Raw genomic sequence first — 13,772 nt, forward strand, 5'->3', positions numbered from 1 at the left:
AAATTTTGTATATTATATATAAGTATTGTAATTAGTCTATAATTTAAATATTACCTTATTTTTAAATTGCTTTCTTCTATTGACACAAATTGAACCTTTCAGTCATGTAAGTAAGTATTTATCAGTCTGTATGTACCCTTTTACTTTCATTTTTTCTCACTAATATTACACAGATGCACGTTCGGCTCAAATACAATCGCTTTAAGTTGGTCCTAATTTTTGGTGTCTCACTTCAGACTCTATATTAATGCGATGTTCTGTATTATTTTCAGTTTATCTATAACGATAATTTTTCAATTTAGAACTATATTAAGTCTTATATTACCTTTTATGAACGATAAATTTAGTATGAATATGGCATAAATTGCAGATAAAGTTGCAATATTTTGAAACATTTGCAATCAATGAAGCAAAATTACTTTCCTCATTTCGCTAATGAAACATAGTCTCAATGTGTTTTCTAAAAAAAAATAAAAATAAAAAATAATAAAATCATGACAAAAAATCTGAAAACGAGAAGTCTGCTGCGACAGATTTAGGTCAGGTTTCATCACAAATATTCATGGAAATATTTTTTGAAGTTTTCTGTCAACATTGTTGAAAATCTGTCCACTTTCTTGTCATTTTGTCTTCGGAAAAGCGACTAATTAATATCGAGTTCATCTTGTGAGGATTTCACTTTTAATTTGGATTCTTTGCCTATTCTATATGGTCTTTGTGGAAACTGTGTATACAGTCCGTCAGACTTGTTTACCAACTTTGTCAATTGTCTAATCAAGAACTCTCGAAGCAATTAAGACTCAGACAGTTTTCCATTGTCAAGACATCATTACCTCATGTCTACCGTTTAATAACGGTCATTTCACAAATCACTTTTTTTCTTAATACATGTAATTTATTTCAAGTTCTTTTTATTAATAAGTAGCACATTTTCTCCTACTTGGAAATGCAAATCATTCGCAAAAGTGTTAATGCTTAATCCCATGTGTTAAAAGTGTTAGGATTTTCAAAACGTAAAGAGTTGATTACTCCAGAAGAGATATAGAAAGGATCGTAGAATATTCGAATTCAAGGCTCAAAACTTTAAAGAAACGGTATCCCCTATGTAGCAATATTAAGGCTATTACAATTTATTCCAAATGTAGCCCTTGGTATATTTAGATGCGTATTTCTTTAAGATACAAAATATTATTCATAAACCAATACACATCGTTACGATGTGATTCTTCGTTATAGAACAACCAACTCTAGCTTCTAAAGCCCTCAAAAGAGACCACAGATGATTTTCTCATCAAACTTCTTGGTACCAGATTAACATTTTATCCTCTTTTATTATTCACACAAGGCACAAATGAAAATGTTTTGTTGTCTAAAGTCTTAAACTACAATTGTTTAGTTGCTGTTTGTAATACAGAAATCTGAAATGTCAACAACCAATGTCTGTCCGTTGATTAATAAAACTAATACGCTTGAGCTTGAAACAAAGATATCTAAAGAGAAAAGGAATCAAATCGAACGCCGCCAGCAGTATTCATTGTTAATTGATGACTATATCCTTGGTACCGACAGACTTTTCCTTCGAAATAAATCGTGGATAATTTTAATCATAATTTTCAGAGAGATTGGATTTGGTTATAGGTGACATTAATTATTTGCACGACATTAATTAGGCATACTCTGAGCATAGTGCAATATGACAATTTAAACGTTTATGCAAATATATTGATAACATTTGTCAGTAATCATTTGCAATCTGTGATTAAACATTATATTACATACTTTGTGTGGAAGTGATCAATTCTATCTTTGCCAAAGAAGATTTCATATAAAAGAAAATTTCAGTCGTCAAATCATGGTTGCCCATAATCTACTGCGATAAAGGATGTTACATTATGCGTGTTAGTTTAAAGATTGCTGGATAAAAACGGATATTAAACTACAATGGTCTAAAACATACCGTACATAACAATCAACAAACGAATAATTAAACAACACACTAACGAATGTTGGTTATTTCACATTGTCATGCAAGCACGAAAGAATAGCAGTAAAAACTACAAGTTGATGTTTGATGATAATTCTTAATTCTTGTTTCAACACACAAACAAGAGGCTATCAGACAGTCGAGGATGTCAAATGGTTTACTTTTCTATATTCCCGGAAGTGGAGAGCTATCTGAATGGGGCGACAACTCGCATAAAGCACGTTCTATGCTGCTTGTGTCCACAAAAAATAAGCACGGTATTCTGGTAAATTGTTTGGAAACAGGACGAGTTTAAACAAATAGTAATGATTATTGTGACACAGTCATATATTGACCGCAATTCTTTTCCAATTTTCATTTGAAATAAACCTGCTTGTTCTCAAAAAACACATTTTGATCAAATCAAAAAGTAACATTAGCCTGTCATATTTCAAAAGGAAGAGCAAACTGATGCGTTTAGGAAAATGTTGCTTTTAATATTAAATACATCGTAAAATTCAACCTAGTTTACACAAATCATTTCGGTTTCATATTTAAGATGTGTACAAACTTAAAATGAGGAATGGTTTTTCCAAAATAAAACGTAAAATGCTTTATAAGTAAAATATACTCAATGGAAATGCTTTTAAATTGTCGGCACTTGGAAATATTTAAACAGATGCTTTCTTTAAAGAAAACGTCATCATTGATTTTACAAGAATTTGGAGTAACGTCTTCCCTGTTGCGTACAGATTTGTGTTTTTGTGGAATATGAGGTGTGAAAATTAAACATGAAACGAAGAAATAGCACCGTACAATAACTACATTATTGCTATTGACTGTGTACTCCTTACATGCTGAGAATTCTCAAAAACGACGTCCGCGTAATTTTATTGGCAACGTTTTAGTTTGTTGACATGCACTTTGTCAGTAAGCAGTGGGTTATTTTTCTTTCAAACGATCGAGCTACAGTATTTATGTGCGATTTTCTCTGTAAACATCTTTGTTTGCCAGCGGAATTCCAAATTTTCACCCTCCAGATTTGTATGGGAACCCCAAATCCTTCGATATGGCTCACTAAGATTATTGGCGTCTCCATATCTCCAGTTTCTAAAAAAGTTCAATATCAACATCTTTTTTATTTTAAGTTTTGCCTATTCGTATGATAATTTTAGTTGATCTACTTTTTTCAAATTTAATGAAGATTTAGTTTACGTTGGTTTTACTCGTTGAGAATCGGTCTTTAAACATTAGATATTTAAATTTGGATTACCTGAGTCAATTTTGTAAGTTGTAACAGTGACAATACTAATACATTCTTTACCTATACAATAATAACATTCGGCCCATCTCTCACCTCGTCGTTTACCTTACTGTTTTCCAACCAAACACAACAGAAAGCTTTTTCTTTCTCTGTCTAAATGACAGGTTTTGGACATTGTGTTTGAATACATCTTTTAACAGTTTGTATTGAGCTTCTGGAATTACAATGAAAACAACCATCTCATATGGTTTTCACATTCAGTGATATTAATTGCATGTTGGTCTCTAATTGTATTGTTTCATTCACAGTAAGATGATGTAGCTATAAATATATATTCCGTCTGTCGTCGATGGTATTCGATTGTACGTATGGTGTCATGATAATGTTCTAAATCTCAGCCATCCACACGCCCTAACCGGAAATAATATTTAAAAAGATTGATCTAAAATAGTAATTCATGATCGTAAACAAAACTCTTGGAATTTTTATTATATATTGTGGAATCATGGACGACCATGAGTGACGGAAAAGTGTATTCAATTTCGACGTAAACGTACATGAAAAATATTCCAGAATACAATCGACATTCAATATCGTCTTTACATCAGATAACATGTTACAAATGTTTCTATTTTAGAAACCGTGATATAACAAACTTATTTTTAGCATTAGATAAATTCTCAGGACTATTTTTATACCTTTTTTAAAGAAGAATAATTCATAATAAAAGTTGAGAAATATGACATTTCATAGATTTCAAATTGGCGAGTAAATACTTCAAAATCTCGCTGGAGAGAAGTAGTATTTTTTATTTCATTGTTTAAATGTCAGATAAAAAATTAATTAACATCTCTCTCTTATCCAGATGTAAATTACCATAATACGGACCATTTTCACTCTCACACATTACTAGCAATCCAATTGTACTGTATGCCCTATAACACTTGAATAGAAATGGGTGGACTTCATTACAAATGGCTCACCTACGTGGAATTTGGAATCTTATTGCTGCTATGCCCCTCCTTCCACCATTCTATTAAAGTTCACATCCTCTTTTCAAGTTGACGCTATCAAATTTAATTTAAACTCTCACCGAAATGCACAAGTAATTAAATGTCTTCTTTTGCAATCCACCCTTTAATCAACTCGTGAGAATTTCAATTAAATTTTAGCAAAGTATTTGTAAGTGTTCGCTGCTTATAATTGAAATCCGAATAATATATGTAGCAATTTACCAATTGTACTTGGTATCAATTGTGTGATTTAACAAAATTGATATAATTTGTGTAGTATCATTTGTTTGCAGAATATCATTTGTGGGATTCAACAAACATGTTAGTATTTGTGTGATTCATCACTTCAACAAACATAATATCATTTTGTACTTCAACAAACATGATATCATTTGCGTACTTCAACAAACATGATATCATTTGTGTACCTCATAAGACATGATATCATTTGTGTACTTGTGTACTTCAACAAACATAATATCATTTTGTACTTCAACAAACATGATATCATTTGCGTACTACAACAAACATGATATCATTGTGTACTTCAACAAACGTGATATCATATGCATACTTCAACAAACATGATATCATTTGCGTACTTTAACAAACATGATATCATTTGCATACTTCAACAAACATGATATCATTTGCGTACCTCAACAAACATTATTATCATCTGTTTACTTCAACATGATATCATTTGTGTACCTCATAAAACATGATATTATTTGTGTACTTAACAAACATGATCATCATCTGTGTACTTAATATCATTTGTATGATTCAACAAACATGATACCATTTGTACACCGTGTACCATCAATTTATATTCCATTTTCGTAGCGATGGGAAACAAAACAGTCGGTTGGTGAAAGCATACTGAAACAATACGATGGCATGTCATGATTGAGTTCCATAGTATCCCAAATACAGGTTTGTATTTTGTACCCGAGGAAGTATGACGAATGGGAGTGTGGTTTTGACACGATGGCTTTAGTTAAAATTTTATTGAAAATTTGGTGCAACTTTTAACAAGGGACGACAATGTTCAGTACGTAACCAGGTAACCCGTTGTGGTCACTCGACCAATAGTTAAAGGCATCGTGACTTCGATCGTATTGGATATGTTTGGGATAGTCTTACTAGAACTTACTATCTCCAGACCTCAATCGTAGTGACAACATTAGACGAGGACTCGATTGTGACAGATTCATCGGAAAGTGTCTGTTGGCAACTGACAGTAGATCAGGTGGTAACATATGAAATTCTCATAATTAATAAATACTATATGTCATCCGAGTGCGCCAATACGAACCAGAACGTATTAAGCTTCAAATGACAAAATGTTTTGACGACAGAGGGAACCTATAATGATTATGAAAATGTAGGCGACAGTCAGTTTTATCGCCCTTGACGAACAGGTCACTTTTGTTTACATACAATTTTCATTATTCAAAACAGGCTTCAAATTACAAACAAGCTGATTTAAATTCAACTATGTAGCAGAATGTCGACCAATTCACCCACCAAGAGGACATTTCATACTTTTTTGAAATAATTAATTGAGTATAGTCTGTGTATACCAGAATAAAATATGGTGTTGGTCAGGTATGTGAGAGGGTAGGCTAATAGTTTCCAGGGAGTCATGTTATAAAACATACTGACCAATTCTGCAAGTGTCATGGCATTATTAAAGATTGCAAAAAAAATCTGCAGAAACATAGCAGGATTTGGTTAGTCAAGCAACAATCAAAAGTGTGTCTCTTGTGCTTGATTTCATGAAACCACGTTTCATATACAAATTGGATAGTGTTGTATATTGCCTACGGAAAGGTCGTAGTTAATCAGACTACACGATTTTTAGCCACAAGCTACTAAAAACTAAGTAAGAATCAGCGTCATTGTATGATGGAAAAATGTCGAGAAGAGTGAATAGTAATTTAGTATAATTAGTGAAATTACCATGATTTTGCATTGAACAGAAATTATATTTACTTTTCTCTTTTTTTACACTTTAACATCAGATAATCATCTCAACTGGCAAAAAAATATTCATGTCGTTTTTAATGGCATTAATTAAGAAATGTTTACTTAAATGTATTTGATTCAAAGAGTTTTCGCAATAATTTGAGACTGCATTATGATGTGTCTGTTAAATTGACGAAGTGTATTCAGCGGTTCCAAATATTACGAGGAAATCACTCATAACCTTACAATGATTCTTAAATTCTGGTTTTAGTGAAATATGGCGCTTTAGAATTACGGAAATAACTAAGTATGCTTACTACTGAGCTTCATGCTGACTTAAAGGGAGTGTATGAAGAACATTTCCTGAGAGTTTTAAATAATGCCAAACACTTTTTCTTGATATGATATAACGTATTGCAGACATCATACCGATATGGTTCTTAAAATTCCTTTAAAACTTGACAATATTATGCTGTCACTATTGCAAATGCGAATGGCAAGACAATCTAAAACTTAAACTTAAAATCCTCTGCTAAAATTGTTATCATTTGAAAAACATATCTTTTGGTGTCTATTGGCGATAGTAACGAAAATTGCTTTTGGAGTTTAGCACTAAATATTATTTTATCAACGACAATCTCTTTGTACAAGAGGATCCAATTATTTTTAAAACGAATTCCGCCTGGAAACTCTGAAAAACTCGGTTACCAACTTACTGTTTTGACTTTAATTCTCGTGTCATTTCAGAATCTACTGAAACAGAACTTAACTTAATAAAAATCGTAGCCAAATTAAACGCAAAAATATTTCATCACCATGCTAATTAGCTGATACTGTGTTAATAACTTCAAAAAGGGAATCAACAAGAAGCATTAGTGATATTACACAAATGATTTTCAAATTCCATTAGCGGATACCAGATTACATGCACAGATCGTCTAATCATTTCAGTTAAATTACTGCAGATATGAACTCGCTGGTAACAGATTGGTCTTGCATTCGAATATTCGATGCGAATAATTTCTTGAGTTGTTAAATAGTCACGCACAAACGAAAGTGACGGGTTCACTTTTCCTCGATCAGATATCAAATTATATAAAAGGTATATAATTACCGATAAAACCTTGTCAACTTTCTCAAATTTTGTTTATTTTGTACAACAGATTGAAAGATTGGAGATGTATCATACACTTGTCATTAACATAATTTCCTAAAATCTCCAATATCATATAGGTTTCATACTTTCCTCTACTTTAATCTCTCTTAGTGAATTAAGCAGATCATGTTCATAAATGAATTAACGGGTGCCCAGTTTAGACTTGTACAGATATTGAAAGTTTGTAGGGCCCGTTTCGGCTATTTGTACTGAATGAGTCTGGTCTATTGCCATTGTCAATTCTATTTTTGATGCATTATATAAGCAGTTTTTATAACTTTATCACTATATGGGAGATGCATCAATCAGTTTTACTTTATTAGTTTGTTACGCACTTTCCAGACTGCAAATTATCTCAAATACTTAGACAACAGGTTATCTGATGGCATAAGCAGTCGTCATAGCAATCGGGTATCCGTTTTTATTCAAAAGCGGAACCCATTTGAGAAGTTTTATGCATTTTGCAGTCAGTTAGTTAATCCAAAAATTGGACAATTTATCAATATGGACGGGCCCTAGTAATGTCGTGAGTGTGTTCCCGGCAATGACGCTATCTAATTGATTCATAACTAGAACTTTAAGTTGAAAATTTCATCTTGAGATTAAGCGAAACATAAAACTTCAGCATCTGTCAATGTCCCCACTTTTCTTCGACTACAAAAATTGTTAGGAATCAGCCAGAGTCCCCATGATAACAGAATCCCAATGATAACACACATCAAATTCAGTAGGCAATATCCACGAGTTTTCCCTTATATTATAGCATTCAGCATTAATATGACCAAATTAATTTTGGTTCACTGCAAGATTTTCTTTCAGATTCTTTTGGCGTCAATGATTTTTCCGTAAGATTATATAATTATAGTTTGGATTTAATGATGTCTATGAATCTGATTTTTGAAGAATAAACATCCGGTTTACCTATGTAATACCTATTTTTTTTTTTTTTTTTTAGCCACCCATAGTGTAGTTAATGATTATTAACATCGGTGGTAAGCCAGCATGCTTAGAAATATATTTCTCTAATTTCAGAAAATTTTCACCAGATTATGAATAATGAATATCACCTTAATCCGAATGACTATAACACCTCTTCATTGCTTGAAATCTAACTTAATACTACAAAGGTCGCATGAAACCTACATAAATCAAACGCATTTATCTGAAAATTAAGTGATGAGGCTGGCAGACATGGTATCAGTAGCTAATCTGATAATTTCTAAAAAATAGTATTGTTTGATATGTGATCAACTAATTTTCAACCAATGATACCACAATAACTCAGACGAGTGGAAACAATTCTCTTCATCATTGTTTGCATTTATTTCAATGGAATTAACCATCCAACAACTAAATTGCTTTTTTGTCAAAGAAAATGACCAGATCTAATTTCCATATCCATTTGGTGCCAACCAGGAACTTCATAAAGACCTACTTGTACTTCGCTTCATTAATTCCCTTATTGTAATCATCTCTTTTCATGAACTGCCGCTAGATGGAGCCACGGAAAGAGCAGCTGCTGGCGGCCATTTTCTCAAGAATTAAAACAATGGTTGAAGCAGGTAAAACAGGCGATTCTATTACTGGCTTAGTCAAATCCACTTGTGTCTTTGTCTCCTACTGGCTTGACATTATTAAATCTCTTGTCTTATTCATAGTTTTAATATCTTCAACACAAGCACGCCTTTTTATTTCCAGAAGTGCTCTTGTAAAGGCATAAACTGTTATAGGAAGACTTGTTGTAAGGCAGTGTTGTGAAGATATTGATGGGAAACGTTGAGAACAATTCATGTCTAAGCAGGATATTGGGATTTTCTAGTGGCAGACTGGGAAGAAATTTCCCACAATTCGTTTCAATAAGGAAACTGACCGTGCGTTACATCCCCAAAGAATCTTGAGATGAGATTTTGACGTGACCTTACCCAGAGGGGGTGTAAAACAAGAAATGAATTGAAGTCAACCGAATTGGTATCTTTTGCCATCAATAACGCAAATGACTTGTCTTAATGAAATGTTGTATCTAGATGCTTAATTTTGACTTGAGTTTTTGAGTCTGAAGATTATTGGCGGAATCCATTATAAAGTCAAGGAAAGGGACTCTTTCACAGGGTTAGGCGCATTGCAGCAAGGTACTTCAGAATCTAAATCAAATATTTGGTGAATTATATATTTAACACTAACCGATGGCATCATTGGAAAGGGCCATTGTTTTAGGTATAATTTTGTCGTTGAAGCACAAAAGAATCGGCTATCCCCGCCATGTTGTTGCATCTTGAAAAAACAATAGAAAATCACGTAAGGATATAATGCTACTAATGACTATGAGGGCTATTTTGTGTCCCTTATGTAATCTTTATCTTTGATGTTGGATTTTTCAATAGATCGTAACGACTCAAAATTTAAACAAATAAAATATAAGTGTTTGTTTAGTTTTTCGCTAAGAGGCAAATGAAATCTCAAAGACAATTTTGAGAGTCTTGTAAATAAATGACGGAAGATGATGAAAATGGAGAAAAAATCTCGTGTAAATAAATTTGTTTCCAGTCGACTGACTACTCATTGAATACATCAATTAGGAAATCAGCTTAAAATGCGGGTGAAAGTCATCGTTTCTAAAGTATAAAGTACAAAGATGTGAGTAAACTAGAACGCAACATTACATCACATCGTCGGTAACTGACCATTTGATCGGCAATCAAGGTTTTTGACGATGCGCTTTGTTCCCTTTTTATCTCAATTCATGCAAAGCTATTTTGAAAATTGTATTCCGGCAAAACCATGCAAGTATAGACTTTTGTTGTGTCAGGCATTTATCAGTCTCTTTCCTTTAGACATAAAGCATGCATGGTAAGAGTTATCCTTCTTGGTCTTGAGCCGTAATGGATAGTGTCTTTTATATGAGAAGACAGTTCTTTCAAAGCATCCATTATACCTGGCTGTTCAGTCACAATGTTAGCTGGAAGCCTTTTTACTGGAAACAAATTGAAATCTTCCGATGCTATAATCAATTATCGGGATCTACCGGAAGTGACTTTTTCAATGTTCTGCTAAATCCAAAAGTATGGTGTAGTCGAGCCCTTAGTATACCTGGAGCCTTATCTCAACTACTGCGTTACATTTTATAATAAAGTAAAATTGATGAGTAGAGTTTTAGAGTGTCTTTAATATTCTAGCTCTATAAACCCGTCGGTATATCAAAAGATCAAAGGAGATATAGAAAGAATTCGACGTCTACTTCAAACTAGTTGATTATATATTATATGGACTATAAATTATGTACTTGCCAATAATAATTCATTCAGATAAATGCTCACTTTTGCAGTCATTTTTCTGAACACAATAATTGTAATATTCATTCGTGGGAAACGGGTGTGTGACAATTTCAGGCAAAATTGTCTGGATTATAATTATGACCCAATCTTTTTTGATCAAGTCTAAAGAATTGATTCAAGGCCATCATGCCCACCATACATAGCATAATTTTAACCGCCATACTTATATATCCGCGCGTTTGGGTAACTTAAATTTAATTTTAATTTTAATTTTTTCTCAATTCTAATATCTTTTGTATCTATTTATTATGCAGAAATCAAATAAAACCGATTGGTTTTACAATGTCTTAGGTCAGAAGAAAATTAGATAAAACAAGAATAACGCATCTTACTTTTTGTTTTCGACTAATGGTTTCATTGACTTTTTTTTAGTTTTTAAATGTTATTTCTTCGTTTACGGGTGACTAAAAATTACAAAGTAGGTTTTATGGCTTCCTAAAAAGTGAAGCAAACCACAACGACTACGTTTCAGTGCAATATTCTCAACTCTAAGCTTTAAAAACTTTTCTTTGCCAAAAGTTCAAACAGGTGATAAGAAGAGTATTAACGAGTAGGGTGCTAAAAACCAGAAAACCGGTTTCTTCTTGCCCAGTTTGACCCTAACACAGATTCCGCAGATTTAACAAAGCTATGTTCAAGACAATCCTACTTAAGACGGAAATCTTCACGACGTGAGGAGGGTTTAGCCTTTCATAATTTACGTTTCCGGTGCTAAAATGGCGTCTGGTGACCTTTGATTGCATTACCACTGATTTGCGTGTACCTTACTTCTTTGTAATTGTGTAATCCGAATAGATCATATAATAACCAAGGAATTTTAGGCTTTTTCAATGGTGCCTTCATTTTTGTGGACGTAATTTTGAAACTTTGGAACTGAATCAAAAAATCCATCAACATAAGCACCCCTGTATTTAGAATCGCCTAACATTAATTAATAACATGTCTGAACCAATGAATGACAATATTCAAGTAAAATATCAGATGCAAGCATTGATCAATGATAAATCATTTTAAAAAATGAAATTATTTCAACACTATTGTTTTGCCTACCATGTGTAAACATGATCATACCAAAAGACGGTAAATTAAAAGTTTGAAGTAAAATGTACTTGATCACCTTTCTTAATCATTGTTTCTAATGTTGATTTATTTTCAACTTGGTTTCATATAAAACTTTAGATCGAAGAAATGTTTGTCCTCCGGCTTTCTACCGCGAAACGAAAAGACATTAGTCAATAAGACATACACTCAATGTGAAAGAAATGTTTTAAGTTTCTAATAAAAGAAAAAAGAAGTATATTATTTAATAAAACATCAAATTATTGATAAATTGTATTTAGTTGACTTCAAGGTGGTCTTTTTATAATTCTAAATTCCTCACATATTTTCTAAGAATAATCAATTAACAAATTAATATAGTTTAATTGCTCTAAAAATTGAATAGAAAGAAATAGCAAGAACTTGTCGTTTTTAAAGCAATGTCCACTCGTATATTTGTACCCTGGATTTTATCTTTTCAAATAAAATTCTATTATAATTTCATCTTGTATATATATATATATAAATATATATACCATTATTCCATTATCTATTAAATGTTGAATAAAAGTAATATAATAATTTGTAAATAAAATTATTTCGAATCTACGTTGGTTTGTTTAGGACATTTTTTCAAAGGTAGGTTCATTCAGAAACAAAAATGAAAAATAATATGAGTAGAATTAAATCATTATAAACAAATTTAAACATGTCCTAAACAACCACCGTACAGATCTTTTATGATTACTTAGACATTATTTAATACTGTTTCTCAAGTAAACTTTCATTAATCCAATATTTTCATTATGATATTTGATTTATATTAATCAAAATGTGATCGTAATATTTGTACATTCTGATTGAAACATATTAAATATTGTGATCATTTGTATAATTTTGATCGTAATATTTGTATTATTGTAATCGTGATATTTATGTTATAGTGATTTATATTATTTTAATAGCACAATTTGTAGTAATGTAATCAAAATATAAGTAGTATTGTAATCACAGTATTGTAATCAAAATATAAGTAATATTGTAATCACAGTATTGTAATCAAAATATAAGTAATATTGTAATCACAATATTGTAATCAAAATATAAGTAATATTGTAATCACAATATTGAAATAAAAATATAAGTAATATTGTAATCACAATATTGAAATAAAAATATAAGTAATATTGTAATCACAATATTGAAATAAAAATATAAGTAATATTGTAATCACAATATTGAAATAAAATGGATATTGTATATATCAATAAAATGGATATTGTATATGAAAACTTGTGATAAAATTCATATCATCCATTCTTTAAGAAGATAGATTAATATAATGAGGTGAAAACATTATTACATGAAAATTGTCCTGGCTATTGCTATAATAAGAAATTACAAATCATCTTCAGAAATGAAGGACCATCTGCGCATTTAATTTGTAATATTGAATAAGTGTGACAAATTATTATCATATTTTAACAAATCAATAGAAAATAGTCCTGTTCAAAATGTTCAGCTGAAATTTTAATTTCTTCAAGGGTTTGTCTATGAATAAAACGGATGAGACAATTTTGAAAGATGTGATTAAAAAATGTGACGAGTTTTGTTCTCGGTGAAAAAAGCGGTGCACCAGTTCTATAAGGACAGAAGACTCTGAATGGCAAAACAATGATAAGCAATAGAATTTGATTGAAGTTTTAGTGAATTAAAAAAGGATAACAATTATTCGGGAGCGTGGCGTAGTGATAAGATATTAAGTTGGAAGTGAGGATTTATCAGACGACATCATGTGGCCATTCAGACACATCAACGCCTGTTTTAAGTCAGAGGTCCATGTCAAAATATTACTGAAAATTTCCGTTTGAGATGTTCGCACGCGCGGAACGGTTTGTAATCTCTCACAAACGCACGCACCCGACCCACGGCTATCGTCCATCATACAATGGGTACATTGAGTATAGCATATTGGTTTAAATAGAACTACCAATACCTCTAATATCATCTCATCATTGGTGATTATCATTTATCC

The sequence above is a fragment of the Lottia gigantea genome, assembly GCF_000327385.1.
Source record: "Lottia gigantea unplaced genomic scaffold LOTGIsca_7, whole genome shotgun sequence".
In the NCBI taxonomy this organism is placed as follows: domain Eukaryota; kingdom Metazoa; phylum Mollusca; class Gastropoda; family Lottiidae; genus Lottia; species Lottia gigantea.